This window comes from Suricata suricatta, chromosome 15 (genome assembly GCF_006229205.1).
Source record: "Suricata suricatta isolate VVHF042 chromosome 15, meerkat_22Aug2017_6uvM2_HiC, whole genome shotgun sequence".
Classification (NCBI taxonomy): Eukaryota; Metazoa; Chordata; class Mammalia; order Carnivora; family Herpestidae; genus Suricata; species Suricata suricatta.
The window spans coordinates 38,929,048-38,945,659 of NC_043714.1; positions in this window are offsets into that span (position 1 = coordinate 38,929,048).

Here is a 16,612-nt window from a genome sequence, read left to right on the forward strand (position 1 = left end):
TATATTCACGATGGAGTACTACATGGCAATGAGAGGGAATGACATATGGCCCTTTGTAGGAAAGTGGATGGACCTTGAGGGTGTCATGCTGAGCGAAGTAAGCCAGGCAGAGAAGGACAGAAACCATATGTTTGCACTCATAGGTCTAGCAGGAAAACAGGAGAGACCTAATGGAGAACCAGGGGGAGCGGAGGAGGGAGAGAGAGTTGGGGAGAGAGAGGGATGCAAAACGTGAGAGACTATTGAATGCTGAAAATGAGCTGAGAGTTGAAGGGGGAGGGGGAAAGGAGGTGGTGGTGATGGAGGAGGGCACTTAAGGGGAAGAGCACTGGGTGTTGTATGGAAAACAATTTGACAATAAAATATTATGAAAAAAAAGTGTGGCTGGTTTGCAGGTCACAAAACAGCTGAGGAAGTAGCAAGATTAGTATAAAAAAGAGAAGAAATAAGCCTTGTGCAACTTCTTAGAGCCTGATGCAATGCTTTTCCCTCTGTGATTTCTCAACAGCAATTCAACACTGAATCTGAGGTGGTCCTAACGCAACCAACACCACAGAGGCAGGCCAGACCCTTGCCGGTGAGACCGGGACCACCCAGCCACTGGAAACTTCCTGGCTCGAGCCACTGTCCACTAGTCCACCCATCCGAGGGGAAGGACCAGTGCCCTGCCCGCCTCCCAAATGGCCCAGTCCCTTCTATATCCCACTGTCATCCTGTGGGCCACTTAGCTTTTATTTCGTATTTACATGTAAAGGAAATACTCAAGAACAGGCCCAAATTCAGCTTACTCTACCTATTAAGAAACAAAAACAGCCACAAAGAATAGAAGTAGAAGACAGATCACTGGACAGTGTAGTTCAGCTTAGAAGTTCCTGAGGAAAAATTGGCCCCACTCCAATAATCTAAGGGTTGCAATCCTCTGATGTCTACCTTTTCCAGAATATTCCCGTATGAGAGCAGCAGAGGCATTTGCTAACGTCTTTGCATTCGCTGCACGCCCTCTGGTACCTTAACACCCCCCCTCCTGGGCACACTTCCAGGAATCTGGGCTGCGGCAGAGGCGCGGGGGCACAGCCACCGTCCCCCGGTTTCCAGACTAGTGTGTTTTCCTCCAGTGTAACCACGGAGAGAAGTAAAAGTAAGCGCTGTCAAAACTTGACAATAAAATGTATAAAGCTTTGGGTCTGAAATGGATTAGTTTTGTGTGATGACAAGATGGTTGAATTACAAGTCTATGGGCCATAGCACACCCCCCCACCTGCGCCCCGAGCGGGCTCTGAAATAGAAAATGCAAAAGGGCTGCCTGAGTGGCTCAGTCAGTTGAGTGTCTACTCTTGATTTCAGCTCTGGTCATGATCCCAGAGTCATGGGATCAAGCCCTGCATCAGGCTTCACGCTGGGTACGGGGCCTGCTTGGGATTCTCTCTCTGCCCCTCTCTCTGCTTGTGCTCGCTCCCTCCCTCTCTCTCTCTCTCTCTCTCTCTCTCTCTCTCTCTCTTTCTCTCTCTCTGAAAAATAATGGAAAAAGAAAATTAAAAAAAACAAAAAAGGAAAACAAATTGGGGAAAAAAAGGAAAAGGAAATGCAACCACAAAGAATCTCTGAGAAAAAGTTTAGTGTATCAACACTATAGAGATTTTAGAAAACATCAATAAACACACAAATTCTATTTAAAAATTAGGGCAAAAATTCAGTTGCACATAAAAGTATGGTCATCCACTTTTTGTCACATCTTCCCCTAAACATTATAACCTCATGTGTTAATGGTTTACCAATCCATTCTTATAGCAAGGTGTATAAGAAATAACTCCTGTTTATTCACTTTCTTTTAAGAATATATACCAGGAGTGCCTGGGTGGCTCAGTTGGTTAAGCAGTCAGCTTTGGCTCAGGTCATGATCTCATGGTTCATAGGTTCGAGCCCCGCGTCGGGCTCTGTGCTGACAGCTAGCTCAGAGCCTGGAGCCTGCTTCAGATTCTGTGTCTCCTTCTCTCTCTGACCCTCTCTTGCTCATGCTGTCTCTCTCTCTCAAAAATGAATTAAAAAAAAAAAACATAAAAAAGAGGTGAGGGTGAAGAGGATAGGAAAGAAGGAGATTTTTTAGTTTGGGCAAGCTTGGGGATAGAAGGATACGCTCTAGTCTACCGGCTTCCACGTGGGCTGCTCTGAATGATGAATTACAGGAATAAAATTATTAGTGTCAAAGAAACATTTGACAACTATATCCAAGAGTAAGTCATCATGTAGAAATCAACAAAGTGATATTTTATACAGCTAGCTCATAGGCTAAAAATAGCCTTTATAAAGGTGAAAAATGGGTTGGTAATTAAAGAGCTGACCAGGCCTTATCTGTGATAAACAAAGCCTCTAAAATAACAATAACAGAGCCTGATGTGGTGGCCTCCCCAGACAACTTCTTTCTTGGCCAGCCTCCCAGGACCTATCCTGTCACCACTGCCTCGGAAGCCCTGGGAGGCCCAGGCCAGGGTTTCCTGCTTCAAACCAAGGCTGGGGCCCAGGGAACACGAACAAGAGTGGCTCCTCCCTGGTGAGCCTGGATCATGCTGACGGCGGGGCAGGGAGGGGGGTCCAACACACTTAGACGTTCTCGAGTTTTACAGGTCAGGCAGTATGTTTTCTGAGAGGGGAAAAAAAGATTACAGCTCTCTCTCCAGTAATCCAGAGCAAGTTAGAAAACCTTGCAACTGGGGCGCCTGGGTGGCTCCATTGGTTAAGCATCCAACTTTGGCTCAGGTCACAATCTCACAGTTCATGGGTCTGAGCTCCACATCGGGCTCTGTGCTGACAGCTCAGAGCCTGGAGCCTGCTTTGGATTCTGTGTGTCTCCTCCCCTCTCTCTGCCCCTCCCTCACTCATGCTCTGTGTCTATCTCAATAATAAATAAACATAAAATTTAAAAAAAAAGAAAGAAAAAACCTTGCAACTAAAAAACAACTGAAAAGAAACAAAGGGAAATTTTGTTGATCCTAAAACATTTGACAAAGAAAGCGCTTGGCAACAACATGTGCTAGAGAATGTCCATTTGCTGCCCCCCAGGTCTGCAGAAATACTCAGGGACAGCGGGAATGCTGTTAGCACACAGAGACTGCTGTTGATTCCTTGTGCTTACGTAGCAAACATGAGAATACGATTGGTGTATATTCTTTTTTTGTTTTTAAATGTTTTTTTTTAATTTATTTTTTGAGAGACAGAGACAGTGCGAGCAGGGAAGGGTCAGAGAGAGATGGAGATACAGAATCTGAAGCAGGCTCCAGGCTCTGAGCTGGCTGTCAGCACAGAGCCCGACGTGGGGCTCGAACCCACGAAGGTGAGATCTGACCTGAGCTGAAGCCGGACCTACCCTCACCTTTATTACACAATTCTGTCCTCAGGGGACCAACCCCCGCACCCTCCTCTCCAACGCATACTCCACATTTTGCCCTGGGGAGGTGCTGAGTAAATGCTGAGCGACTGATAACATCCATCTTCCTTTTCATTCCTTACATTTGGGTAGGAGATTAATTTCAATTTAGTTAAATGTTAAAGTTTATGTAAACCCACCAGGCCTGGGTGTATTGAAGCAACATTAGGACATATTCTCTTCAGGCAAATCAACATTTTAAAAAATTTAAAGTTTTATTCATCTTAGAGGAAATAAACCCCTCACTTCTTTTAGGAACCCCTTCGGTTTCTATCCCTTTGACTATGTAGTTTTCAGTTTAGAGAACTTGAAAATAAAACATCACCCCCATTAGATCCACCAGTACAATCATTTGAATAAAAGCATTTAAAAATGGCTATTACTTTACTCTCTAGCAAATGTACCCCCTAATTACTGACTGTTACTTATTCTCAAATAAGAAATAAAATACTCTGGAATGTCATTTGTTTGGTGCAGTCCCCATGATTTGTTCCATCATTTTCAGAGAGACCAGGAACTCATAGCTTTGAGTCTACCCACTGCTTTTGGTTATACTTAGTCCATCCCAGCGACAGAGAGGATCCTGTAAGACCTTTCAAGAGTAATAAACCAGTAATTTAAAAAATTAAAAAAAAAAAAAAGTGATGTTCCCTCTACCCAGTCCACCAGGCCCCCCTACTGGTACAAAACAGTTTTCTGCCTCCCACAGGCTAGTATACTGCTTCTGCAGACATTCTGAGTTCCAGATGGTTTGTATTGTCTGAATTCATTATCTACAATCAACACCATAAACCAATCAACTTAGCAACAAAGTCTAAAATACAGCAGTGAATTTAAAAATAAATAAAATGTAGTAGAGAAACATTCAGAAATCTACACTTGGATCAATATTAGGACCAAAAGTTTCTTTTTTTTAAATTTTTTAATTTTATTTATTTTATTTTTTGTTTTGTTTTTTTGAATATAACACAATTTATTTTTTTTTAACATATGCAATTATTTTCCATCATTTACAATACAGTACTTACAATGACATTCCAAACAGAAAAGCAAAGTAGGACCAAAAGTTTCTAAATTAAGTGGAGTTGATGGAGGAAGTATCCATATGTGTGTGTGTGTGTGTGTGTGTGTGTGTGTGTGTGTGTGTGTATTTTAATATAGAATTTCTTGTAGCCTTACTCACTTTGGCAGGTCACACCCCCAGTTTAGAGGATTCAGCCAAGCAAGAAGGATGAATCTTAATAGTCCCAGTTTCAAATGAAGACGTGAGTTAAGGTCAAATATTGAGGGTCTGCTACGTGCAAGGCACTGGCGATGCTCCAGTGAGTGAGCCCCACCCGTGGTGAAGGTCCAAGAACCCCTAAGTGAACAAGAACTCCTAAGTGCAGCAGGATTAGATGTGCTGGGAGTGATCAGGGTGCGGCCCAGCCAAGGAAAGGACTTTTTATCGTGTCTCGATGCATCTAAGAAGCCACGAATTCTAAGAAAGCCCGTTTTAAGTGTCACAGAGAACAAATACTGTCACTTTACGGCATGCCACTGGCTTAGGACACATGCGGGTATCGCAGGTGTTAGACAATCAATGTGCAACTTAAAAGCGGTGGAACACAGAAGTTTCCACAGGAAGGGGAACGGAAAGAAGGAAATGTAGAAAATTCAGAGGGAAAAGAATACTTAGGAGGAAGAGCATATTAAAAAATAAAACTTAAAAAAATATTTATTTTGAGAACGAGAGAGTGAGCAGGAGCAGGGGAGGGGCATAGACACAGGGAGAGAGAGACCCCCAAGCAGGCTCCCTGTAAGTTAGGGCAGAGCCTGCCGCGGGGCTCAGACTCACAAACCATGAAATCAGGACCAGAGACGAAATCAAGAGTCCGACGCTCAACCGACTGAACCACCCAGGCGCCCCAGGAAAAGCAGATTTGAAAAAGGGCAGCAGATAAAAACTTCAGACCACGTAACACTAGATGTTAGGCCATTACAAGTCAAATTTAGTGAGCTCCAAGCACCCCTCTTACTGTCCTGCCAGAAAGCCACTTGCAGCAGTGACTGGAGTCCCTGTGCGTCCCTCTCCCGGGATCATGCAAGAATGCCAGCGATGGTACAATAAAAAGGGGGGTGGCGGCTGAAGCTGGGGTCGGCTGTGGCTGCCATCACTGCCAGGCAGCCCAGCGCTGCAGGAGCTGGTGCCTTCCATCCTCTGCCTCCAGCTCCCAGCCCCCACTGGCCCCCAGAGAGCGGCTGCCTCAAGGGTCGGGGTGGCCCTAACCTGCCTCTGCCAGCACCCCGCAGCAGTCCCCCACCTGGGGAACCACACTTGGCGGCGGCTGAGCCTCCAGACACCAGAGTCTTTCCTTCTTCCTGCCCCTGGTCATGGTCTCAGCCACAGTCGGGGCCCAGCATCAACGCTCCCGGCACTCCCCTCCCCCCATCGCCTCCGGCACACTCAGCTTCATCCTCAGTGAGGCTGAACGAAAAGCTCTTTGATGGCTCTCCTGGAAGCCAAGAGTGCAGAAAGAGAGCCCAACGCAAACCGGTTTCAGCAGAAAGAGAAATCTCAGCTCACCTGGCACAATAGTCCGAGGGTAGAGCTTGATCCAGGCAGTAGAGTTTATCACCAAGCGAGGCCATCGCTCCTTCCCTTCTTCCCTTCCTCCACCCCGGCTCTGCCCCTGAGAGCGCTGGGTGAGAGCGTGGGTGTAGTTCTAGGTTCAGGTGCTCTTGACTGAATTCAGGTGGAAATGGGCGTCAGGCCCAGAGAGAGCTCAAATGCATCTCATTAGCTTTGGGTAAGTCACAGTCCTATCCATGGGCGCACGCTGTGGGCGGGGAGAGCATTTCCCGCAGGCCAGGCCTGATTCATACTCCTGAAGCTGGGAATGCTCCTCATGGCAGGAAGAACAGAGGATCCCTAGGAGAAAAGACGGGTGCTACTATCAGAAGGAAAATGGTTGAGAATTTCCACACACCAATCCATCTCTGTTTCACTCGATGGTTTCCCTAATGACAGATGTATGCCTCCTCTTAATAACATCCCTCAGCGGGGTGATGATTGTCACGGGAAGGAAGGGTGCAGCAGGAGCCCACCTGGACTCGCTCGCTAGCCTCAGGCGCCTCTGTCAGAGAGGGGACTCGATCATCTGCTGAGAGATCAGGACAGCTTTGGGTTAGAGAGGTCTTCTCAAAGTGCATTCCCTGAACCCCCAGCAGCAGCTACCCCTGGGAACTTGTTAGAGATACACACACTCGGACCCCAGCCCCGAATTACAGGTTACACACTTTGGAGGTTAAGCCTTGCATGCTCTTCCAACCGAGCCAGCCAGGCGCCCCTCAGGTGTAGAATTTAGTGATTCATCACTTACACACAACAGCTGGTGCTCATCACAGCAAGCCCGCTCATTAATCCCCACCACTTACTTAGCTCACCCCCCACTGCACTCACCTCCCCTCTGGTAACCATCAGTTTGTTCTCTATAGTTAAGTCTGTTTCTTGGTTTTCTGTGCTTCCCCCCCCCCCCCGCCCCGCCCCCGCCCCATCCCGCCCCACGCCATGTTTGTTTCTTTTGTTTCTCAAATTCCACACATGAGTGAAATCATATGGTATTTGTCTTTCCCTGACTGACTTGTTTCACCTATCATTATACTCTCTAGCTCCATCCACATCGTTGTAAATGGCAAGATTTTATGCCTTTTTATGTCTGCATAATATTCCAGTGTGTGTGTGTGTATACCACATCTTCTCTATCCATTCATCAGTCCATAATTTGGCTATCGTAGATAATGCTACTATAAACAAAGAGGTGCATGAATCCCCTCAAATTCGTATTTTTGTATACTTTGGGTAAATAATTAGTAGTGCAATTGCTGAACGGTAGGGTAGTTCTATTTTTAACTTTTTAAGGAACCTCCATACTATTTTCCAGAATGGCTTCAGAGACCTCCTGTAATTCTGACGCTCACTTAAATTTGAGAACTGTTTGGTTACAGCTTTTCTACTCAAAATGTGGCCCATGCACTCACAGCATGGACATCACTTGGGATCTTGTTAGAAATGCAGCATCTCTGGGCACTTGGGTGGCTCAGTCGGTTAAGCATCCGACTTTGGCTTAGGTCACAATCTCACGGTTCATGAGTTTGAGCCTTGTGTCAGGCTCTGTGCTGACAGCTCAGAGCCTGGAGCCTGCTTCTGATTCTCTTTCTCTTTCTCTCTCTCTCTCTGCCTCTGCCTCTCCCTCGCTTGTGCTCTCTCTCTCAAAGATAAATAAACATTTAAAAAAATACAGCATCTCTGGCTCCACCCTAGACCTACTGGATCAGAATCTGCATTCTTACTAAGATTGCCCAGAGAGTTCATTTGCACATTAAAGTTTGATAGCATTGGACTTGGGGGCTTGAAGAGAGTAGAGAAAGGGAAGTGCATAGAGTTGGCCAGTAGCACACAGGATGGCCAAAGGATGGCACTTGAGCTTGTATACCCTAAGTGTCTCATGGTCCTGGTCCTCACAGTTGTGTGATTTTCTCCAGTAGCTCTTGGGCAGCTCAAGCATAGGAGCAAAGTCCTGGACTGAGGTTGACATGAAGTTAGAGATTGGCAGAGCAGGCATGTCAGAAAGATAAGAGATTCAGTTGAACATGCAACTGTGAGAATGGCCAAATGGTGCAGAAAGGGGTGAAGACTGGATGAGGGGATAGTGGCCAAGGAGAAAAAAAGGTGGCAGCCTGAATATTTCTAGTAACTTGAAGCACATAAAGTGGGAGGAAGAGCTACGTGGAAGAGTAGTAGTACCGGATTAATTGAGGAGGATCTGCCGCCATGTTCTCTGGGTCACTGGCAGATGGATTTCTTTGTAGCTGTAGAATTTGTAGCAGGTGTCTCTTTCAAGACCAGCAACGGAAAGAGAATCTCTACTGCTTCAAATCCATGACCCCTAGACTCTCTTTCAAAGTTTGCCTGATGGTCAGTCCCATCAAGGAGAATCTCTTTTTTGATCTTGAAGTCAACTGATTAAGGCTGTGATTAAATCTGCAAAATCCCTACCTTTGCCATAGACTGTAACCTAATCTCGGAGCGACACCTCCTTTGTCACATTCTACTGGTGAGAAGTAACAGGTTCAGCCCTCACTGAAGGGGAAGGGGTTGGTTGTAGAAGCTGTAACTGATGGAGGTCATCTTAGGTGGGTGTCCCCCACAGACGGTGAGAAACCTGGCTCTCTTTTTGTATCACACTTGCACTTTTCAGTCCTGGTATATACATACAATAATGACAGAATTGTTATGCCTCACTGCCCTGTCTGTGAGAAATAGATTTACTAATTAGAGCAGGTTATTGGTGCAGTTTTGTCCCAGGTTTAACAAACCCAGTCAAAATACTGTCTTCCTGTTACTTAGTTCTCCTCACACCCCTTTGTGGTTATGCACTCATTTCTAATTGTTAGGTTCAATGACTCTTGCTTCACCTTTGGGGTTCTTCCTCTCCCCCCTACACACCCTGGTTGATTTTCATTTTTCATTGGGAGGTGTTGGAAGACTTCTATGGTTCTAAAAGCCGAAGTTGTACAAATGGGGATGCTCAGAGAAATGAGGTACCCGCTCACCCTCACAGACCTGATCCACCTCCTCTCTTCTGTCCAACTCTTTTTCACTCATCCCCTGTATTGATCAGTCTCTTTAGCTCCTGGCTTATTCTTCCAGTATTCTGCACAAACAAGTAGATACTTGTGTGTTTTCATATATTCTTTCTTACATGAAGGGTAGCTTACTAAACTCTTTTGCACTTTGCTTTTTTCACTTCAGAGTCTCAGAAATCAATCCAGATCAGTCCATAGAGCTCATCCTCATTTTTTTGGATTCATGTGCATAGATCTCCATTGTGTGGATGTGCCATAATATATGTTTCCTTCTATTTTTAGCACTTAGTATGTATGTATGTATGTATTTATTTATTTATTTATTTACTTATTTATTTATTTATAAGTTAGCTAACATACAGTGTAGCCTCACTTCTGGAGTAGAATCCAGGGATTCATCTCTTAAATATGACACCCAGTGCTCATCCTGAAAAATGCCCTCCTTAATGCACAACACCCATTTAACCCATCCCCCTACCAACCTCCCCTCCACCAACACTCAGTCTATACCCTATATTTAAGAGTCTCTTATGGCTTGCCTCCCTCTGTTTTTGTCTTATTTTTCCTTTCTTTCCCCTATATTTATTTGAGTTTCTCAAATTCCACATATGAATGAAATCATAGGTGATCCGTCTTTCTCTGACTTATTTCGCTTAGCATAATACCCTCTAGTTCCATCCACGTTGTTGCAAATGGCAGGATTCATTTTTTCATTGCTGAGTAGTATTCCATTGTGTATATATACCACATCTTCTTAATCCATTCATCAGTTGACAGACATTTGGGATCTTTCCACATTTTGACTATTGTTGATAGCGCTGCTATAAACATTGAGGTACATGTGCCCCTTTGAACAGCATTTTCCATTTCTGTCCTTTGGATAAATTCTTTATAGTGCAACTGCTGGGTCATAGGGTAGTTCTATTTTTCATTTTTTGAGGAATCTCCATACTGTTTTCCATAGTGGCTGCACAAGTCTTCATTCCTATCAGTAGTGCAAAAGGGCTCCCCTTTCTCTGCATCCTCTCCAACATCTGTTTTTTAATTTTTTAAAATAAATTTTTAAAAATGTTTTCCTATTATTTATTTTTGAGAGGGAGCATGAGCAGGGGAGGGCCAGAGAGAGAGGGAGACACAGAATCCAAAGACAGGCTCCAGGCTCCGAGCTAGCTGTCAGCACAGAGCCTGACGTGGGGCTTGAACTGATGAACCTTGAGATCATGACCTGAACCCAAGTCAGACGCTTAACCAACTGAACCACCCAGGTGCCCCCCGCCCCCCGAGTTGTTAATTTTAGCCATTCTGACCAGAGTGAGGTGGTAGCTTATTGTGGTTTTGCTTTGTATTTCCCTGATGAATGATGTTGAGCATCTTTTTATGTGTCTGTTTGCCATCTGGAGGTCTTTGGAAAAGTGTCTACTCATGTCTTTTGCCCATTTCTCCACTAGATTGGTTTTGGGTATTGAGTTTGGTAAGTTCTTTATAGATTTTTTTTTTTTAGTTCTTTATAGATTTTGGATACTAATTCTTTATCTGATAGGTTGTTTACAGGTATCCTCTCCCATTCTGTCAGTTGCCTTTTAGTTTTGTTGATTGTTTCCATTTCTGTGCAGCTTTTTACCTTGATGAGATCCCAATAGCTCATTTTTGCTTTCATTTCTCTTGCCTCTGGAGACATGTCAAGTAAGAGGTTGCTGCCTGTTTTCTCCTCTAGAATTTTGATGGTTTCCTTCCTCACATTTAGGTCTTTCATCCATTTTGAACTTACTTTTGTGTATGATGTAAGAAAGTGGTCCAGTTTCATTCTTCTGTATGCTGCTGTCCAGTTCTCCCAGCACCATTTGCTAATGAGGCTTTTTTCCATCGGATACTCTTTCCTGCTTTGCCGAAGATAGTTGGCCATATATTTGTGGGTCCATTTTGGGGGTCTCTATTCTATTCCATTGATCTATGTGTCTGTTTCAGTGCCAACACCACACTGATGATTACAGCTTTATAATACAGGTTAAAGTCTGGGATTGTGATGTGTCCAGCTTTGGTTTTCTGTTTGATTTTACTTTGGCTATTGTGTTTCCATATAAATTTTAGGATTGTTTGTTCTAGCTTCTGTGAGGAACCCTAGTGTTGATAGGGATTGCAATGAATGTGTAGATTGATTTGGATGGTATTGACATTTTGACATTTTTTTCTTCCAATCCATGAGCATGGAATGTTTTTCCATTTCTTTGTCTTCTTCAATTAGTTTCATAAGCTTTTGAGGTTTCAGGGTACAGACATTTTACCTCTTTGGTTAGGTTTATTCCTAGGTGTTTTATGGTGTTTGGTGCCATAGTATTTTCAATCATTCTCCCCTATATAAGGATTTAGGTGGTTTTTAATATGTTGCATTTACAGACAATGCTGCAATGAATAACCTTCTGGTAAGTAAAAAGGAGCAAAATATATTTTTTTAATGTTTATTTATTTTGAGACAGAGAGATACAGAACGGCAGGGGAGAGGCAGGGGAGAGGCAGGGGAGAGGCAGAATGAGAAAAAGAGAATCCCAAGCAGGCCCCATGTTGTCATCACAGAGCCCAACTCGGGGCTCAGTCTCACTACCATGACCTGAGCTGAAATCGAGTCAGATGCTTAACTGACTAAACCACCCAGGCACTCTAGCAGCTAGAGAATCTTAAACCACATGTCAAACGGAAACTCTGACATGCCCATCCCAACAGAACACCTTCACTTCTGACTTACACCTTTCAGACTCCCTGCAGTCACTGCCCTTGAGATGTGATAGAGCTACCTCAGTCCCTCCTTTACCTGTAAGTAGGCCTGGCACACACTTCTCAGCAAGGACCATGCACCTGCTATTCCAGGGTAGGGTCTTTCATTTCAAGATGCTCTTTCCATCTTTGGGGTGACCCCTCTTCATGCCAATTCCCAATCTTCACACCTAAGCTCAGAGTCTCAGAAATGATAAAAATCTGTCTTGAAATAGGCCTATTCTAGAATGAAGAGCTTCCCCAAGGACTCATTAACATGGGTGATATTCTTTGGGCTCTCTGAATGTTTACTAGCCTAATTAAACTAGAGCTCCACAATAAGGGCATTAGTGGACATTAGGAACGTCCATATTACCCTAAAATGTTTATATAAGACTGTGTCTGTATTTATCTGGGAAAGAGCCATTGAGAACTCACCAGCCTAGCTTTATAAAAGGCTAAGAACCAGTGTATTAAATTTTGTATTTGGGGACACCCGGGTGGCTTAGTCGGTTGAGCGTTTGACTTTGGCTCAAGTTATGATCTCATAGTTTGTGGGTTCAAGCCCCGTGTTGTGCTCTTTGCCGACAGCTTGGAGCCTGCTTCAGATTCTGTGTCTCCCTCTCTCTCTGTCCCTCTTTCTCTCTCTCAAAATAAACAAATATTAAACAAATGGTTTTTTAATTCTTTTTTTTTTTTTAACACAGATTGGTTGGAAGGAAAAGGTACTGGCAGGGAGTCATTCTCAAATTCATGTTCACTTAAATGTTCATGCATTTCAGGTGAAAAATTTTAACATACTAATTTTTTTAACTTTTTTTTTTTTTTTGAGAGATGGAGAGAGACAGTGCAAGCAGGGGAGGGTCAGAGAGACAGGGAGATACAGAATCTGAAGCAGGCTCCAGGCTCTGAGTCAGCACAGAGCCCGACATGGGGCTCGAACCCATGAACTGTGAGAACATGACCTGGGCTGAAGCCGGACACTTAAATGACTGAGCCACCCAGGCGCCCTTTAACATACTAATTTTATACAAATTTTAAAAACAATATTTAAAGTACGTAGTTAATATATCTTCTAGGCAAGTAAAACTAAAGAGCAAGTAATTTAATTCAGTTGTATCTAGTTTTTTAAGGCTGATGACCGTAAAAATAAAATAAGAGAATCTGACGAATATGAAGTTAAAGAACATTTTATTTACTGACAGATTAAAAACCACAACTCCAAGTAGTGCAAAATGCACTACTGACCCCAATTACAAAGAACTGGTGTTAATACACAATGTTTAAGCAATGCTACACTTATTTTTGGCAAAGTGCTGTATTGTTTAGTCTGTGTATAAAACTGACCATCTATGAACCATTCAGTATAAAAATTCTATAAAAACAGAAAAAAATTTAGATAGTGGCTCAAGAAAATAAGCTGCCATTTATGCATAGATGATGTACAGTATATAATCTAACCAAATGTCCCTTTTGAGTTTTCAAGTTAAAAAAAATTTGTGTTCAGGAATACATCAAGAAGGCACATAGTACAGTCTACAATACTCTTCAGTCTCTATAACTGATGCCCTGTCCTTGAAAAGCAAACGTGTTCACAATTTTACTTGAGACAAAAACCAAAGCCACTTAAAAAAAAAAACCCAATAACACACAATTATTGATTAAAGTTCCAAACATCTGGAGGAAAACACAACCAAAAAGCAAGCAAAACCACTCATACACGTCAAACTTAGATAGATACGCACACATCTAACTCCCCAAGTACAGATTTGGTTTTTAGAGTCCATCTAGAAAACACATACTAAAACTTCAGGCAAATACAGAGCAAAATGGGGCATTTAACAATTAAACAATTAAAAAATATGTTTTAAGGAAAATTCTAAATGATATACAAAACATCCACTTAAGCTGCCTTCCTCTGACTAGTAACCACTCCTCCCCCATAAAGGATACTGTTGCAAATAGAAAAAGATCTCATCCGTGGGCTTTCTAGTCCCTCTTTCTCCAATCCAAACCACTGTAACTGGTGTCATATTTCAAGTGAAATTGGTAAGTGGCAAGACTGACACCACTGTAAAGCATTTCATATAAACATTTCAGTATTCAAATAAGTAGATAAGGATGCCATTTATAATTCATCAACACGGCTGATGACAGCGAAGCCATCAATGAGAACAGCCCAACTTCTAGAAGACTTTAAGAAGCATGAATGGGCCTTATAAACTGAACATAGTTTTAAGGTAAATTACAAACATATGCTAGTAGTAGACAGGGAGAAGTCTCCTAACTGATTCTAAAAACAAAGATACCTGGAAACTCTTAAACCTTCTCCACTAATCTATTTAAACTTAAATGTCTATCTTTTGCTGGAGTCCTTCATATTTTCGTTTCCAACTCAAAGAGGATCAGGATATGAAAGATACTCCTTTTTGTTCTTCTTAAGAGTACAGAAAGACAATATACTTCCTTGAGGAAGAAGAGGAATAGTGAAGACACTCAGAGTCAATGAAGACGTAAAGATAACAAACCTGTGTGCTACATAGACGTGAGAAGGAAAAACAACAGGCGATGCTGAACGGCCCCCTCAAGTTTTAAGTAAACTGTGTTCTCACTAGAATCAAAGTACTGAGAACACAGAGAAGGTATGTAAACAGGAACAGTCTGCACGGGAACTGGAAAAATGTACAGGAAATTAATGTAGATAAAGCTCGTGGGAGGAGAAAGTAAAAAATCCAATGGCTGAGAACCTTTCTGCAGAACATCCGCCAAATAAATGGATGGCCGCGGAGGATAAATAATGCAGGGCTAATCTCCAGCTCACAGTGCAATACATACTTAGTGGAGAAAGAAAAAGTATTAAACATAGACTATACATTATAAAACGCTTTATTAACAAAAGCACAAACTTACCTTTTCCAAGTAACGTCCTATACATTATCAGTGTAGAAACAGAGCACTAAATTCAGAGGGGTCCTATTTCTCACTGCTTGAATTCTTAAGAAATATGCACTAAAGCACATTGTAAACCACTAATATTTACAAGAGCAAAAATAATAATTAACTTATAACAAATTGCATTTTGGCCATGTTCCAAAGAATACGTAACAGGTCAACATCTTCCTGGCATACACGAAGTAGATGCCTAACCTCTAACGACCAAGAACTTCAAGTCAATTATGTAACCACTTTCTTCCATTCTAACATGTGCCAATTTTAGACAGAAACCTTAGATACTGATGCAGAAACCACAGTATGATATGACAGATGGCATGATAACCCTAAAAGAAAACATCCCCAAGACCCAAAGTATTTGTTTTCCAGGTGTAAGCCATAAAAAACTAGGTCCAGAGAAGACAAACAAAAAGTCAGTAACTGACAGAGATGTAGATGTATTTCAGGTATCAGGAAATTTGAGGAAAAAAAATCATAAAAAAAAAAAAAGAAGACCCTTGCTATTTTATACACAAATCCATTCATGCTGCCAAGCAAATTCTCATGGCTGAACTTCTGTAGCTTGTGAGGTACTAACAACTTGCATATAACATATGAAAAAAGAGACCCCCATGTATTCAGAGGCTTACATCCAGGAAACATTTAGCTAGTCTATTTTCAAGTTACCAACATATGGCCCTAGAGACAGACACGATGTCAAACATACACAGCTTCCTGGAAACTCGACCTCGCCTCTCACCTCTCTCGTAAACACAAACAGTAACACAATAACGTCTAGCTCAGTTTGACAAAACTTTACAGACTTGGCCCCTAAGCAGAAAACAAATAAATAAAGGGGTAGTTGAAATGGAAAGGGAATAAGGAGAGCAGAGGATGTAGACTCTCGTTCTAAAGAGACATTCCTGGCACTTGGTCACAACCAGCGGGAGACCACCTCCTGCCACCACCGAACGATGATGCCATGGGACCTCTTCCGCGGCCACGCTTCCCAGCCCTGGTCAGAAAAGCGCACAGCTCCTCACTTGAAAAGTCTCCCGTCATTCCCTGCATCCAGCTGCAACAGGGTTATTGGAAAATATAACACTTCACATAACTATATGCTGCTTTTTCCCTCGAAAACCTTGGATAGACATGTATTTACTTAATCAGGGTTGCAGAGGAGTTCAAAAAGAAACTATTTGACTACAAAGCTGATACTACTGTCCGTCAGTAGAATGTGCTTTGGATTGTCTATGTTTAGTTTAGTTTGAGAGGAAATTGGTGAATTTGGGTGGCTCAGCAAAACCCATCACAACTGCTAAAACACTAAAGTGACCGGCTAGAGGTAAGAGATAGATTTTCTCTGTGTTAACTGGCCTCCATGTGAATCAAGCCCTGAACCCTGGCCTCATTAGCACCAACACTCTGAAGAACAGCTGTGGCAGGAAAAGTGCGCGGGCCCCACCCCCACCCCCACCATCAGATTCAGTAGAGAGGCCCCTGGGACTTCACACAAGGTTCAGTTCTGGACAGCCCACTTCAATCAGCACATGGTCCTCACAACAACCGAGAGGGAGGTAAGTATTACTACTCCCCCACTGGTGGAGAAGGCAGAGGCCAAAGTGGTTAAAGCTTCTGCCTGAAGTCCGAGTTAGGAAAAAAAAAATAAGAGAGAGAGAACTCAAGGAAACCAACCCGTCACTCTTCATTTAGATGCTATGAAAGTTGTCGCCCGGAAACCCTCCTGAGCCTCCGTCACTGTATCAGAAATACAAAGCCTATCTCTTTCCCCTTAGGCAGTTATAAATAAGAAGTCACTAAAGTGCCTGGACAAGTACGTCTGAATTTACAGCTGACGTGAGGTGCCAAGTGGACAGAGCTGGC